Genomic DNA, 18,421 nt, shown 5'->3' with positions numbered 1-18,421 from the left:
ATTTTTGAGACAACTTCAAATCTCCATACATTCTAGATTAAAGTCAAGGCAGAATATCCAGAGATTGCCACAAAAGCACTGAAAAGCCTGCTTCCATTTCCAACATCCAGCTTTGTGAAGCACGGTTTTCTGCAGTGATAGGAACCAAAATGAGATTACAGAGTAGACTGGACATAAGAACACACTTCGGGCGTCACCGTCTCCCATCACCGCCAGATGGGACCATCTAGTTGCAGGAAAACAAGCTCAGGGCTCCCAATGATTCTGCATTATGTTGAGTTGTATAAATATTTCATTATATATTATAATATAATAATAATAGAAATAAAGTGCACAATAAATGCAATGTGCTTGAATCATCCTGAATCCATCCCCCTACACCCCCACCCCCACCGGTCCATGGAAAAGATGTCTTCCATGAAAGCAGTCCCAGGTGCCCAAAAGGTTGGGGACTGCTGTACTAAGTGACTAATGGGCAGGAGACACTGGGCAAAGGGATGATTCTCATCCCAGGTGGGACGGAGCAGGAGGCATGGGATTTCATCACGCTACTCAGAACAGCATCCAATTTAAAACTTATGAATTGTTTATTTTTGTAATTTTACATTTGATATTTTTGGACCGCAGTTGACCGAGGGTAATTATAACTGAAGAAAGCCCTAAATCTCGAATAAGGAGGGACTACTGTATAGTGGAACTATTTAGCATCTTTTTCCAATTCTGTGTTTAATAGCATCATGTTGGGCTGTGGTGGACATATATACTTTACAGAAATTGTCAAAAGTTACAAATCAGAGCTTTTTGTTTTTTCCAGAGATCCAGTTGTTAAACATTTACCAGAACACTACTGCTTCAACTGAAGATTGAACAAAAGGATCTCTTTGGGTTAAGAAGAAGGATTAAAGAAACCACCTAGGGATGTTGAGGCCTCTGGAGACTAGCAGCAGAGGGAAACATTACCACTCTTAGGCCTGAAGGAGCAAAGGGAAGAAACAGTGAAGGCCATCACCATGGAGGAGGGCCTGCCTGGGCAGGAGCCATAGTCCCAAGGGACTAGCTACTGCCAGAGAACAGCATGGAAGCAGGGAGGAAGCATGGAGTAAACATCTCCTTCTCCTCCCACCTCTGATCACATGCCACTGGCTGAACCCATCAAGAATCCAGCCAGCTCAGAAACCTGAGCACTGCAGTCCGCAGATGTCAAGGGTTGGGTTCACCAGAGATAGAAAATGTCAAGAAGGACATTTAGTAGGGAGTATTCCTAGTATGATCATCTGTGCAAAGGAAGAGAAGGAAACAGGACTGGGCAGAGGAGAAGGTGGGCTGTGATTCAGGTGAGCCCAGGTGAGCTCTGGAGCTAGAATGATCCTACAAGTTTCTCTCAAGATGGAGCGAGGTGGGGCTGGTTTTTGTATCTTGGTAATGATCAGTCGTTGGACACAGGAGGCAGTTTTCTCCAGGAGATGCAATCCCCTAAAAGGGCTAACACCTGAAGCTTGTCTTCCAGCAACTGAGGGAATAAGCCCTTCATTCCTGAAACAGGAATCTGGGTGGCATATTACAGTATCCACCACAGCAGGGTTCAGCTTCCTGGGCAAAGAAGGGAGGAGAATGGGTCTGGGGAGTAGTGAAGAGAGGGATGAGTAATAATCACACTCTTCAAAACCCAGACTGTGAATCAGCCCCTCTCAGCAGCAGTGCCTGACTCTCCTGCTCCACATACACCCACAGTCCTTCTGCAAAGTTTGATCACATTTCTCAGCAGACAGTATTAAACCAGTCTGTTTAATAGTCTGTCCTCTTGTGAACCCCGTGACCACAGGGACTGTACCTTCTTTATCCTTATGCCCGTTCTGGCTCAACCTGGAAATCCAGAGATGCTCAATAAAATTACTCCTCAATTGGTAAGTAATTAACAAAGCTTAAGGGGTCCAGCCTTCATAATTATAGAGATATCTCAGATGGAAAAAAAGTTATCCAGAGGAGGAGAAACCAGGCTGCTACACGGAAGAAAACAAAAATCACTATCCTTATGACAACACTCCATGGCATATTACTTTCCAAATCACCATTGCTGATATGTCCCTGGAAGGTTTCCAATTAGTTAGCAAGCCTGATTTGTATCTACAGCCATCAACTGATTGATTCATCAAAGTATGTGGGGGAGGGAGGGAATAAATTCAGTGGAAATAATTATATTTTTATGATGAAATGGAGAGGGAGGGTAGGAGGGTCAAGGGTGGGCAGTGCTGTGATGTGGCACCAACATGACAAAGATTAGTTTGAGCCTGGACATCAGATCGTCAAAGGCTTCCTCTGAGCTTCCCCTCCAAGGAGACAGATAAGAAACAAGGTATTCAAGTAGCTGCCGGGTTGGCCCGGAGTGTCTCTCTTGTCCAGTCGGCTTGTCAGTTCTTCTGGCATCGTCAGAAGACGTGTGCCACTGCCGTCGGCTTTGTGTCACCACTCTCCTCTGTCTTTCATCACCTTCTGGAGCATGAATGGCGTTATTCTTTTTTCTTTTTTTAAATTTTCTTGGCCTAATGTGAGGTACAACATCATTGTTCCCTGTAGTCATATGTTTGAAAAAATACATTCTGCTGGCTTTTGGCACTGCTTGACGCTCTAGAGAATTAAGCAGAATATTGCAGGTAACAGTTCAATCTATTAAGTTATTTAGAATGTATATTTGCAAGGAAAAAAGTTGAACTGATTGGTGAAATGAATAGAAAATAGCTGAAATAGAAAAATCCATGTTGAGGAGTGTTTCCTGCATATGTGTGATTAATCTGTGAAAAATATCAGGCTTTAATAAGTACTTTATATGCAGCAACTTTACACATCATTTAACCCTCATGAAAACCCTGAGAAGTAAAATCACTCCTAACAGTATTTTACAGACTAATAAACAGAAGCTTTGAGAATCTAAGAGATTTGTCCAAGTTAAGGAGTAGAGCTGAGATTCAAATTCATGTTTGATCCAGCTCAGAGTCACTCAGGGGAGTGAATGGGAGGACAATTTGGATAATTGGTGACACATGGTGCTACTTTTCCATGACTAGCACTGGAAGACCCAGGGGGCATGGGTTAGGGGGGCATCACCTAAACCAAGGAGCCTGTTATAGTCCAGAATAAATACCTCCTCCCCCACCCCAATCAGGTTAAGAAGAAGCTCTAACAAAGACAAAAGACCCTGCAGTCCTTGGCTTGATGGGTCTTGCTTTTAATGTTATTTAAGAGAAACAGAGGGAGGACACAGGGAAAGTAACCACCAAACAATGATTATCCATCTTCGTGTTTCCATAAAGAGAAGACTCTGCCCCTTTTCCCATTAAGAGGATGACCCTAGTCCTGACCAGGAGGTGCTTCCCTTTCCAGTGCATTCCCTGATCAGAGATTGGAAGTTTCTTGGGCCACCATGGGGTTACTCTGCCTGCCCACTCCTTCTTCCACCACCTGCTCTCAGATTGAGCATTTTGGGAAGATACTTTTGGAACAGAATGAGGATTTTAAGAGGCAACTTATAATGTAAAACGATCCAAAGGAACTTCTGAACAATATAGCTCATGTCAGCCTGAGATCGTTTCAGTGAATTAGCCAGTTATTTTGAATATATAATGGCTAATACTATTATACATTATGTGCATCAGGTACTATGCTAAACATATTACAGACACAATCTCATGGAGATTAGCAACACATAACAACCCTGTTTATGGATAAAGAAGTTGAATATTGGAGAGGCTAAGTAATGTGCCCAAGCTTACACAGCTATTACTTTGAGGAGCCAGGAAACAATCATAATTTTGAAGCCCATATTCATAATCAGTAAATTGTTCAGTCTCCTAGAAGCTAAGAAAAGATCTAGAAGCAGAAAAGTGGAAGACAATAATGATCCCACAAAGCAGGACAGATGTGGCAGTAAAAAGAGTGTCCAAAACATATAGTAAAGACTTGTGTGCCCCTAAAACGTGAAAGTCAGTTGTTTTCTTTTCATACAACTGCATGCCATGCTGGCCAATTGTTGGTACTTCCAATATTTAGAATTTAAACTAGAGGCAAATAATAGGTCCAGCTCCTTCCAGGATAATGACTGCAACCAACTGTGTGTCATGAACTGCTAAAATTATTCCATCAAGGTGCCCCAATCACAATTTGTTATAGATGTGAATGAAATTTACTACAGATGTGGTTTATCACTACCCAAATGGTGATTCAACTAGACAAGAACCCAAATAAATATTGTCACTCAAAAAATCACTTTGACAGTGGTGCGCTGAAGCCACAGGAGCCAGTTGTTATACATTCAGGAATTTTGTGAGCTGATTATTATATATAACCACCTTTGAAATTTAAATTATGTAAGCATGCAACAAAATAAACTATATTAAAAGTAAAAGTAAAAGTAATAAATATTCAAACCTCATCTCCCCTAATTATTTTACTACATTTTACTATTATCTATGCTTTTAAGGTTATTGACATATATTGTATCTGTAGAAATTTTATATAGTTATATGCTCCTATTCTTCTCTTCCCAATTCCATGTTCAGTGATGTCACATTGGTAGCTTGAAATTGGCCATGGTGGGAATATTTACACCATAGAAACTGGCAGATACTAAAAATCAGGGCCTTGTTTGTTTGTTTTGGGGAGAGCCAATTGTTAAACATCTACCAGCGCAGCACTCTCTGTTTATGTGGGAACACCACTGAACTGGGGAGAGCCACATCAGACTGCTCTGCATCTCCAGGAAGGCATGAATTTCTGGTGAGGAGTATTACTTTCCTATTGATGTGCAACAAATTTCCTCAAAAGTTAGTGGCTTAAAACAATAAACATTTATTATCTCTCACAATTTCTATGTGTCAGAAATTTGGAGGCAGCTTGGCTGGGCGGTTCTGGCTTGTAGTCTCTAATGAGGTTGCAGTCCAAATGTCTGTCAGAGCTGTTGTCATCTGAAGTCTTGAAGTCTTGCCAGGTCCCCTATCTTGCAGGATCTACTTCCAAGATGGCCCACTCACAGGGCTGACATATTAGTGTCACTTTTAGCATGAGGCCTCAGTTCTTTCACACATGGGCTCCTCCACAGGACTGCTCGAGTTTCCTGACAACATGGTGACTTGTATCCCCCAGAGCAAGCAATCTAAGAGACTAGAACAGAAACCTCAATGATTTTTTTTATCACCTAGCCAGGAAAATCACAGGCCATTGTCGCTGCCATGTGCTGTTGGTCACAGGGAGCAGCTCTGACACATTTGGAAGGAGGTTACATAAGCACAGATATCAGGAGGAGGAGATCAGTGTGAGCCATTTTAGAGATGTGTTTTTTGTCTCTGCTCTTGCATGTTATGGAGTTGCCTTGATTTGACTTGCTCCATCAGGATCCCAGAGTGGCTTTGTCTGATGTTTATGTTCTGTAAAATTATTAAAGCTTGAGAATACCAAGGCCTCGTTGTGAGTCCCAGACTAGCTCCCGGCCATCAGGGGCTTGTTTTCTCTTCCTCAATACACATATAAAAAAGGTCAAAGGAAGAAAGGAAGGGAGAGAGGGTGAGAGGGAGAGAAGCAAGTTGACCAAGTCGTACTATATCCCATGCACTTTATCTTATTTCATTTTCATTCTATAACTGAGGAAATGTAGGTTGCAAGAGGTTAACAGATTTTCTGAGGGTTACACAGAAACTAGTAATAGAGCTGTAATAATTACTGAAGACACTAGTAGTTTCCCACTAATATTTTTTATTTGTAAACAAAGAAGGAAAATGAGTTTGCTAGATGGGTCATATAAGCTTCCAAATCCGGAAATCTTTGCTTTAGGATCATATACAAACAAACTGTATATAAGCTTACCTGATTCTCTGCTGACAAGTATCTCTCAACATTTGTGTGCAAAATCCTCCAGTCTGTTGGTCTAAAACTCGTATACCATTGTTGATAGCCCCATATTTGGAATATTTTCTTCCAAAGTAGTCAACCCTCACCACAAAAAGGAGCAATTGCATAAATGAACTAACACATCAGAGAATCTTTAAAACAAAAATCCATTCTAACTTTGGAACATGGATTTGTCACAGGAAATTCCAAAACATCTTGGCCTTCAGTTAATTCCAAGAAAGGTTCAAGCCCACCGGAACTCTTCAACACTCAGCAATGGGAAGTAGCCTAGAGACGTTACAACAGGAAGTCAGAGTTAAATCTTTGCCTTAGATAACCTACAAAGTGAATGAATCATACTAAAGTGAAGTTAAAAATAAAAAATCTCACACTCTTGGGATTGTAAAGAAGCTTATGACAACTCAGTATTTTGACATTATGTCCACACCCAAAATACTAGAAACCATCTCATATTTACAACATCAAGGTAAAAAAACAGTGCACCTATTTGGATTGCATGCATTGTTTTAGGTTTTCAATGCTTAGTAATAAGTAATCAAAATGATTCAGCATTGTTAATATTTTGAGACTGATGAATAAATTAATAAATCTATATCCTATAATAGATCTGTGGGAAAACTCCAGTTCTACAGCAAAATTTATGGCAGAGTATAAATCCCAAACATAATTTACTATATAATCTCAGTATACTCATTGCTATGGGAGAAAACACATGTTATTAATGGTATTCTTTTTAGTAAAGGAAAAATAAACACTTCACTCAGAAACAAATCAATAAAATGCTAGTACTTAATGACTTTAATTCAGAAGCTAACTTTGGTACTTTTTATTTTTAAAGACTCAAAGCAGCATTTTGAGTTTAATGAACCTAGATCCAGACTCCTCCTATAAAATCAAACAGTTTACCTATAGCCAAACTAAACTCTCCATTTAAAAGAACATAGTAAATTTGCTAAGATTTTCTCTTTAAACCAGATTTAACATGCCCCCTAAGTTTTAGCAAGAATTCCAACACGTAAGCTATAAAACAGAATCATTGCAAGTCACTTCTTTTGTACGGGCTGGTAATAATATCCTCTTCTTGCAGAATCTCACCACACACAATTTCAAAGGCAGGAAGAAAAAGGGAATACCTGAAAGGTTAATTACAGAGCTGGGTGGATACATGATAAAGCATTAAAATAAATGAGATAGATGAATTATCAGAGGGCAGAGCTGAAGACTGATGAGCCATATTTAGTACACTAATCCCAAGTGTTTATTTTGCATTCTTCTGGCCTTTAAAGATGACAGGTTGTGATCAATTGCTTCCCTTGAAGGTTGGCTGTTTTCTTGCCCTAGCATTTAATTTTTGTTTGATGTTCTTCACTTTGTGTCAATGTATGAACTACTGTTAAGATATATAGCAGCAATTAAAATAATTCATCCATCTGCTTATAATTAAAGACCAAGTTAAATGTAATGACAACTTTATCTAGCAAGCTAGCTAGAATCTAAAAAGGAGGTTGGCCCCTCAATAATTTCTCCAGCAGATGAATTATTCTAGTTAGTAGTAATTCAAAATTTCTCCTTCAAAGAATGGAGATTTTAATCAGTGATGTCACTGGACAAGTGAAATGGGAGAAAATATAGAAATATCTTTGTTTTCTGTATTAACAAAAAATAAAATAAAATATCGTGGTGGCTAGCTCAAAGGCTGGAGGAGAAAAGTGCCTTTTGCTTTAATATCTTTAAATTAATCAGTCACAAAGAGAGAAGCCCCTGGAAAAAAAGCAACCACCCCAAATTAATTTTTTTAATGAGACCAGCTGAATACACTGCTATTTTAGAATAAGGAATAAATCTCTTAGAGTATTTTTTTAACTTATTGCTATCCTAGCATAAACAGAACATTCCAGTTATATTTTTAAATAAATTTTTAGACATGAAGCTTGGGGTGGAGGGGTAGTTACTAAAATATTCACTCATATTCCCCACCAGCTGGAAATAAAATTACTGATTTATATTTTATTTAATGGCTTTCTGCCTTTTCCCAACTAGATATATACACATACATATACACACAGATATATTACAAAATTGGAGTCATATTATTACATGCTGTTGTGAAAACTGCTTTTCACATAATAATACATAAGGAATATTTTCAAATTATTTAAAGGATTTTAAAACCCAAACCAGCAATTTTATATTCAATAGAGTGTGGAAACCAAAATCTAGTCTCAAATATCCTTTGATCACTCTCTGGTAAGCACAATTTGACTAACTACTAAAAGAGCTAAAGACCAAAATGAAAATGCTATAAAAATATAACTAGAAAAGTATTTTGGCTTTTTTTCATGATTATAATTGGCCACCATAAATTTAATAGAATTGCACACCAATAAATGGCTCATAAATGATCTCATTCAAATGACTTTCCCAAGTCATGTGAGCAAGCTGTTTTATATTTTAAATTTACTTTTTGAAATATTTAAGATGATACTTGAGAGCATATCTTCTGGTGACCAAGAAATCCAAACTTGGGAAACCCTCCAGGAAATATTCTAGTTTAATTCATCAAAGGAATTAATATAAAGGTTTTTTTTAAAAAAAATATTAACAGCTAAAAGTACTTACTATAAAATAATTATGCTAAAAATCATGGCTAATGTATTGCATCTAACATGGTAGGTAATTAAGAAATATTTATTGAAAATTGAAAATCTGCCTTATTTTTTGCTTCCAAGTGTTTTCTGTTACATGGGTGCTAAAGTAAGGTGTCTCCAAGAACTTAGAAATAACTGGTCTTCTTTGGAGATAAACATAAGAGCAGTACATCATGAGACAGTGCTCAGTTATATCAACTTACCTGATTGGTTTTCAGGCCAACAGACTTGACTATAACCAGAGGGACACATTAACACATTCAAAGAATGAATGAGTATGTCAATCAAAATAGGGACAAATTAGACAGGAAAGTTTATTGTCAGTGCCCAGCAAAGCACAATCCAAGAGAAGATCTAGCCATTGCAGTTGGTGTGTTTCTAATCCCAATGGTAAATTTACTCCTCAGGGAGAAATGAATGCAGCATGAAGCCAACAGATTTGATTCTATCTGACTACTTCTATACTTGTGCCTTACCCCAATGCTATTAATCTTTTGTTCTTTTAACTTCCCTTGTTCTGATCATCTGCTCCCAAGACAACCTTCAAATTCCCAAGTCAATCAGTTACAGAGAAAGAGAGGGAACTCACCCTGTGAATGTGAGCATTTCCAGTCTGTACAGCAGTGATTTCCTATGGAAAATGAACAGAGCGAGGAGCCACGTAAATCTCCGGCATCCTGGTCCATGTGACAGTTCTATTTCCCATTGCCGATAAACGTCATTCTTAGCTTCATGAGTTTCTAGTAATGAAGAGTCACTGTCTTGAAGCCTGATGTTCTGAATAGATAGGATATCAGGTCATTCAGAGGCCAGGGCAGCTTCTCCGTGGAGGCCTCTGCCCTCATTTCCATTTCTCTCATCTACTATCAGCTCACGTAAATGCACCTGGAGACCACGGGGCAGCAAAGAGATGAGCTTCCTTTTGAGATGACAAAACAGGACTGGAATTAGAGCATTTAAAGAAACCTACAGCATTAAAATTGGAGCATTTTTTATCACATATGAGGTATTCTCCTCCAGTTGCATGGTGGAGGGATAAAATCGAGTTCATGAAAAAATTTAGGTTTTAAATTTTGTAAACTACCCACATGAAGTGGCACTGAGACCAGCAGGGTCTCCCACACTCTCAAAGTCTGTACCTGACTCATGGCAGGGGAACTACTCAGGGCTCCAGCAAAGAAGCTGAAGTTTCCCCCAAGAAGCTAGATGCCTGTTGGCTGCAGAGACCTTGAGAGAAACTTGTTACAGTTACATGGAGGAAATGGGAGCAAACTGGACAACACTAAGTGCCCAGGCAATCCTGAGGACCTTGTAGGTCAAGGACACTCCAGGAGGCTACAGATACCTGAGCCCAAGAAAAAGACAGCAAATCATCCTACAAGTTACTACACCTAAGAAGCAACAAAGTTGCTGCTGTCCCCACGGATGCTCTGTGCTCTTTGAGGAGGAAGATAGGAGAATGAGTTGAGATGGCGGAAATGACTCTTTGCTGTCCTTGGTTCCTTCTTTGTCCACACCCAAAAATACTAAGTCCCTATATGAACTTCAATAAGATTCAAAGGATCCCCTGAGGACAATGGAGCTCACTCCTTCTGTCTACCAAACCTTCCCACTCCCTGGCTTCATTCTTCAGCTTCAGTCTATTAATCCTATTAAAATGGGAATATTCAAGGCTGGATGTGACCTTAAACTGGAATCTTCAATATGAAACTCCAGGGGAATGAGGGTCAGCAGAGTGGGATTACTACTTACTAGAGTGGGATTTGATAAGTGATAAAGAAAAGACTTCCTGTGGTCTTGGGACCTGAGGGATAGAGAATTGCTCTCCCAAGGAGGAGTAGAGAGATCTCTCAGATCACCAGGCACCAGTATCTCCTTCACAATGTTGTGAAAAGTTTCATACTTAATACTCTGATTTCATTTTCCAAAATAGCATGTAACAGAAACTACAGAAGTTCATCATTTTTCTTCTGATTAAGGCTATGATATAATAATTTTCAATAAAAATACTAGTCTTCCTTGCCTGCACAATGAAGTATTTTATACCTATTCTTCATGGAGCAGAATGAAGTGCTAACATATTTTGGAGTGGTTTCAGTCTTTATAATTACTGCTCACCCTAAAACCTTGGAGAGATGCAGGTGACAAGATCAAACTTGTTTCCGCTTAAACTGAGACAGATATAAACCAAAGTCCTCAGAGATGAAAGGCTCAGTGCTTTGTTCAGTTTCAAAGACCAATATATGTTTAACCATTTTTAATGTAAAAGCAATATTTAAAAGAAAATAATTTTAAATTGTGAGCCATGTGAGAAATGAGAAATGCACATAAAGATAGGGGCACTTTTTTTGTCCAAAACAATAATTTCTAAAGAAGAAGTGCAAAAATACCAATCAAATAGAAAAGTGGATCTTCCCCATTAGATTTTTTAATCTAATAGATTTTGCCTCCTTCCTCACCACAAAAAAAGTTGTTTCATTCCATTTTCCCAAGTTCTCACTAATAAAAGTAACTATATCAAAAGTTTCTTAAAAGATAATAAATAAAGCTTAAACCAGTATAAGCCCTGTTTTAAGTGGGTTTTTCAGGACAGTGTGCTCTGTATTTTTGATAATGTTAAACTGAACTTTGGCTAATGTCCAGAGCTGGGAGAAAGAATCGGCACACACATGAGTTATGTTTCTGTTTATATTCCTGTCCCAAACCTATGATTAAGCAGTGGGTTCTGCCTTAATAACAGACACTTAGTAAACAAAAGTCGCTTATATATCTCAAGTAAGTTTGAATTTCTTTGGTTTGGCAGAAAGTCAAGCTTACCAAATATTTCTACATACAACCATCTCAAATCAAACAAAAGGTGTAATTAGGCACTCAAATATCTATGATTATGCATAAAGAATATCTGAGTAATTTGTTAACTTGTTGATATTTAGTCCTCCAGTTATAATGTAGATATTATGTGGTTACATTTTATAACTAGTAATTGTAATATTGCACTACAGCATGTAATGTTAAGAGTTTTGAAGATTAAATAATATAGATTGCATATCCTTATAGTCTCTCATCACTAAAAAAACCTATAATGTTAAGAAAATACCTAACAAGATGTTCTCATCATTGTTTCCTATTTAGAAAGAAGAAGTGTTATAAAACTTCTCTTACAAAATGAGACCAAACTATACTAGGTAAGTTTTCAGGTAAGCATCTACATCTGAATCTCTGAACTTAAGAATTTCAACCATTGTTATGAGCTTGTTGATACATTCAGTTACCCAAATAAAATATGGCCTCCTGATGCCTAAACACAAGATATACAGATGCAGAAAATGACAAAAAAAAAAGTCACCAAGAAGTGACATAGATCATACAGAAACTGATTCAGGAGGTATAATTTGGAAGTTGAAGATGGTTTATATTTTCAAAGACCGGATGATTAGAAATAAAGGGTGAGCTTTATTTATGCACATTCATCAGCATTTCCTGAATAATGTAAACTTCACATTCCAAGTTAGGAAGGCAGCTATGTAAGGAGACTTCTGATTCTTAATAAGAGATTTAAAAATCTGTTTGGCCCTAGCCATAGAATCAAGGCAACACAGTACTAGATTATTCCCTTCTGCCGTTGAGCCTGGCTTGTGTCCAGTTGTAAAATACAGACTAGGATCAGTCAATTCAGATGCAAAGGCAGTGCGAGGGTGGCTTTCCTTAAGAGAGCCAAGATGGCAAATGGAGTGTGTCTGAAGCCTCCCCAAGGGCCAGCTTTAAGGACCCAGTCACACAGGGTCCCACCTGCGGTAGGGCCCTGCACTTAGTTAATGCTCTGTTATCACCCTAATGAAATTCATATTTTTTTTTTCTTTGAACTTGTGTTTTGTATGTGAAATCTGATGGAAAATTGGAGTGTGCTTGTGAGCAGAAGAAATAGCCCGGACAGCTATGCACACACACGAGGATGCAGCACGTGCTGAAAATTGCAGCAATCTTTTAAAACAAATATCCACAGGCTTAGAAATAGAAATTAAATGTAAAGATTGTCACATTTAATGAGGAAAAACCCACAATTTTCATACGAAGCTTCAGACAATAAATTTTTAAACACGAAGACAATTTTTTAAATAATTTTTTCTTGAAATTGAAGATACAATGATAGGGTGCTTAAGAAGTCATCTTGAATTATGTACAAATCATGAAACCACTTTCGGTTTCTTGCTCGGCCTCCACAAGTCCAGGAAATAACAGAGGAAACATTAAAATGCCATTGTATAAATTTACATTTAAAACTAAATTCAGAGTTACACAAAACTGATTTGTACAAGGAGTTAAACCTATTTAGAAAAAAATGTTCCTTCAGAATCATTAGTTAATAGGTGCACAAAAATTTATACCTTGAGGTAATTTACCAGAAGTTATCCCAAAGTTTTCACAGCATTAAAATACTCTTAACAGGTTCAGTGACCATTGCATCAACAAAATATCCTCCTCAAAATGAGAAATTATCAAAACTTATTTACAATCTTGCATTTGCCAAGAGTAATCGATGTTGCTTTTAGTTATATCAATTGAAAATGAAATTTTTAGAAGTATACACTTTGATGAGTTAATGAATTTGCAGAGAATTGAGTGAGAAATTTTTATGTTCAATAAAGATGTCACATTAATAAAATATTATTATTTATTGTATTACATAAAAGTATAAAACTTATAGTAGTTTCCTAGGGCTGCCATAAATATTACTCTGGGAGTGATCTGTGGCATTTTATATTTAAACTTCTTTACCTAATTGAAGAAGCCTCACCACTCTCCCAGATTCACACTGGGAGTTTGGCTCCCGTCTACACTTCTATCTTAGGGCATTCTTAGTCCTTAAGCCAAAGGCAGCAAGTAGAACTGGGCTACTGAAATGTTACAGCCTCCAGAAATCCATATGAGCTATGGTTAGGGATAATAATGGCTTAGAGACATCCTCCCAAAAGACAGGACTAGACACCATAGAAGACAAGGGACAGCAGAGTCTTTTCAGAGAGAATTATGGCCTGCCTTATTGGCTGACCAAGGTAGTCACTCCAATGCCAGGAAAGGAATCCATACTATTCCTTAAAAGCAGGTGAGAATATATGCAATGCCACTTCATTGTTTCCCGTCCTTTTTTCTCAGTGGGAGTTTTTACCATAATTATGCTGTTCTCTCTACATCACTATCTACTGTATACTGGCTGCATTAGGACGCATGTCTCACTGTGAGTTATTGATCTCTAAACCATGAAAAGCTGGATATGGGCTTGATATTGAACTCTGCTTATCAATTAGAGATCCTGGTTTGGAGGATGATGTAGTTATTGGAACAGATTTTGTGTTGTTTACTTCAGGAATGGGTTGAGTTCATTTTATGTAGTCTTAAGAACTTTGAAAACATCAATATATATGAGAAGAAGGGTACAAATATATATTGGGTAACCAAAGGGATAGACCACAGTGAGAACATCTTGGTCGCCTATCCAAAATCCATAACTCTCCCTTTCCTTTGGGGTTTCATGTGATTCAGAGTAAGTTCATTCTGCCCATAGTGCCAGGTGTGGAGGGCAAACCCTAACCTAAGCCATTCAGAATACTCCATCTCCCCAGTCACAGTACTTATTTGACAGGTTGGCATGTGGCCTAACCCAGTCTAAGTGGAGTGAATCTCAGGATGTTCTCAGGCAAGTCTAGGACACAGACATCCTCTCTTCCTCTAAATGGCATGGTTTCCAGATACGGGGCTTGAAACCACTGAAACTATCTTGCTAGCACAAGAGAGTTCAGCTGAAAATATAGCCAACACACAGGAGACAGCATTGCTGAGAGATTTTCAAATTAAAAGAGCTGAATTTCTCATCAAACTGGGCCTGAAACTTGCGCTGCTTTAGCACTTTTTAATTACGCGAGTTAAAATTTTCCTTTTACAAACTTATAGTTACCAAAGGGGAAGGGGAGAGGGACAAATTAGGAATTTGGGATTAACAGATACACACTACTATATATAAAAGAGATAAACAACAGCAACCTACTGGATAGCACAGGGAACAGTATTCAATATCTTGTAATAATAATATATAATAATATATTATGTATATAAAAATATATAAATATATAAAATATATAAAAATTATATATATATACATATATAGGTAAATCACTTTGTTGAAAACCTGAAACATTGTAAATCAACTCTACTTCAATTTTTTTAAGTCAAAAAATTTTTTCCTTTTATTGTTTAAGCCGGTAACAATCCAATGGTAGGGTTGCTGGATTTGCGAATAGAAATGTAGAATGCCCAGTTAATTTTGAATTTCATATAAGCACATAATAAGTATTTGAAACGTACTTATACTAAAAAAATTCATTGTTTATTTTAAATTCAAATTTAATCATGTTTCCTGTATTTTAATCTGGAAAGCTTATCAATTAGTTATCTATTACAAGCATTGTGACTGATACAAACTTACAATACAGGAATGGATACATAAATTATAGTATATTTATTCTATCAAATATTATATAGTAGCTAAAAAGAGTGAGGTAGATCTTTATGCATTAATCTTAACATGGTAACATCCACAATATATATATGAGTAAAACAAGTTACAGAACAATATTGATGGGAAAACCTTTCATGTTAAAACAAACAAGCAAAACCATATATTTCTGTAGTTACAGGTATTGGTATATAAATACAGGAATGTGTTCTAGAAGTAATTTTTAAAAACTCAGAAATTCTGAAAACTTGTTTTTGTCTCACAGTCTTTGTTTTCATTTATTCTTATACCAGAAATTCATATTAATTCCCACATTTCACTTGGGTGTGCTCCCTCTGCACACCGTGCATTCACACTTCAGAAGAGTATGCTACTCACTTCTACAAGCCTGCTCCCTCACCGCATTCAGCAGGGGCTCAATGCCACCTTCCCAGAGAGATCCCTGACTCCTCATCTCAAACTTTTTGTCCACTTTCCTTAATTTAGTTTTCTTCACAGCATCACTTTCTTAAATTATATTATGTGTTTATCTTTTATTAGTTATTGTTAATATCCATAAGATGACCTTCACCCATATTCATATTTTTAATATATGTACATAAGTAATAATGAAAAAGAGAATAGTGATTAACATTCGGGTCTCTGATGCAAGGCTGCCTGCAGGGCTACCTGTGGCCTGTGGTCACAATTGTCATCTACTTGGTCTAATTTAAAAAGCAGAACCAGACAGTGACACTCCCACACACTAACTAAAATTAACTGTTTACTCAACACTTGCTAAACAGATCATCTTCATCATCCTGAAGTTTTCATCCCTGGGGTTCCTTTGACTAAAAATGTTGACCCCTGATGAAATAGAAATATTTCTCAGAGAGACAGATGTTTAAACTTCCTAATTAACATCCAAATTTTAACAAAGGGCCCTGGAAAAAGATGGAAAGAGGAAAATTTTGAGAGTGGTGTATGGAGAAAGAAACCTTCATGAAAAAAGAACAAGGAAAAAAGGACCAACTAAGTTACTTCCTGATTAAAAATAAATAAATAAAACAAAATAGAGACCATTTTTCAAATATTTAAGATAGCTATATTTCTGAAAGTTCACTAAGCTAAAAGAAAAATCATGGATAAGAAAAACCTGAGAAAGACCGATGTCTGTACATAATTGACACTAAACTTTGTTGGTGCTTTGAATAGCGATCCACAAATAGAGACTCTGTGTACTTACATAGAGTTTCCCATCCTTTAATGAATTTGGGGAATCTGCTTTAAGAAAAATAAATAAATAAATAACACTTTACCCAACCAGTAAATGATTAAAAATTACCATGCAATTTAAGCATAACTAGAAATGTCACTATTGACCCTCCTGTGGTGGCCTTGTGTTTCCATATCCAGTGAAGTCTAGATACAGGAAAAAGATGAAGTATACATAATTCCTCTTAAACTTCAAAACAGAAAGCTCAGACACTTTTTTGTTTGAATTGTTTCTCATTTCCTTGAAACAGATTCATTTATCTTTGATACAAAATTTACAGAATGTAGAAACAATAGATAGTCTAGCTAAATGAAGCCCAGAAAAAATCACTGGCAAAAGAAAATCCTCAGAATAGCACCTATTGGCCCCATGATTGACTTATAACAGTATTTTCCTCACACTTTAAAATCTTGGGTTCCACCATTGAGAAGAAGAAAAACAAGTAAGAAATTACTATGATAGGGTTATTTTTTGATAGTACGCGTGTTTAACGCTTGAGCTGTTTGGCAATTCTCTTAAAGCCAATTCAGCTAAGAAGATGTTCACAGTGGGCATTTCATTCATAAACCTCCAAAAGTAATTTGCTGACACAAAATCCTAAGTTTTGATCTTAGAATATTATTAGAATAATCTATCATCTCAATACAAAGTGCTTTCTGATATAAAAAGTAACTCAAGTAAGTTGTTTTGGTAAATGCTTACCTGCCAAAAATTTGTCCTCCAACCACTCCTTATAATCTAAGCAAAAATGAAAGAAATTATATAAGAAAAAAATAGTGCCAACAAAGGAGATGACACCCAGGAGAGATAAAGCTTAAGTCCACAAAACAAGCTGTACAGGATTGTTCAGAGCAGCTTATTATAAAATAGTCCCATACTGAAAACAGCTCAAATAGCCATTAGCTGAGGAATGGGCAAAATACTGTGATATATCCACACAACGGAATGCTACTCAGCAATAAAAAATAGACTATTGATACATCCAGCAACATGAATAAATATAAACTAAAAAAAAGCAAACAAAAAAAAACACTTATGCTAAGCAAAAAGAAGCAGGACACAAAGAGCACACACTACATATATGATTATATTTATGTGACGTTTAAAACCAGACAAAGTTTATCCATAGTGACTGTTCAGAATAGTGGTTGCCTGTTTCATGTGGGCTGGGGAGGGTTAGAAGGGGAGGGACAGGCAGAAATTAACTGGGAAGGAGCACCAGGGAACTTTCTGGGGTTATGGAAATGTCCTAAACCTTGATTGGAGTGGTGGCTCCATTTGACAAAATTCATCAAGCTATACACTAAGATTTGTGCATTTTATTATCTGTAAATGTGCCTCAATAGCATCAAATATTCATGACATAAAAGAGGCTAGATGAAACAAGTACCATGGGAAAGTTGATAGTTGTTGGACCTGGATTTGAATATACAGGGTGTATTATTTTCTATTTATAGTGAATTTTTAAGTTCACTATTTTTGTATTATTTTAATAATGTTAAAATAATAAACTATAATAAAATAACTAGAAGCCAAACAAAAATGATGAAAATGAAGCAATCTTTTCATTACCTAAAATAATTAATTCTGATATTTATGTAACCTACCACTTAGTGAATGCCAACAATTTCACAATTTGAGATATATAGTTAATAAAGGGAGCATTTAATTAAATTTGTACTATATCATTAAGGATGCACAAAACATGTACTGCTGCTATTAAGAAGTGTAATAATAGAGCTGATCTTAAATAAAAATAATCAGACATCAGTTTCCTTCCTATAAGTATTAAACCATCACAGAAATAACAAATGAGGGAGGGAAATGAATCTCAAGAAATCATTTCATTAGGCCCCTTACCTTCAGGCAAGTAAACAATGCAACCATCTAGGACTGTCTCCCAGTGCAATCCCAGCATGAAAACTCTTCCTTATAACCATCTAAAGTCCAGCCAAGTTAATTTAAGCTCTTGCCCTATTGTTCTACCTTCTTTTTGGAAGGATCTCAAAAAGTCTAAGATTTTGCTTAGGTAAGTAAATTATGGTAAATTTAAATTAATACTGTTCAACACTTTGTTCAATTTCCTCTTGTAGGAGAATATTTAATAAC

The sequence above is a fragment of the Balaenoptera ricei genome, chromosome 15 (genome assembly GCF_028023285.1).
Source record: "Balaenoptera ricei isolate mBalRic1 chromosome 15, mBalRic1.hap2, whole genome shotgun sequence".
NCBI classification, from domain to species: domain Eukaryota; kingdom Metazoa; phylum Chordata; class Mammalia; order Artiodactyla; family Balaenopteridae; genus Balaenoptera; species Balaenoptera ricei.
The sequence above is the reverse complement of the archived record's forward strand: the minus strand, read 5'-3'. Positions refer to the sequence as shown.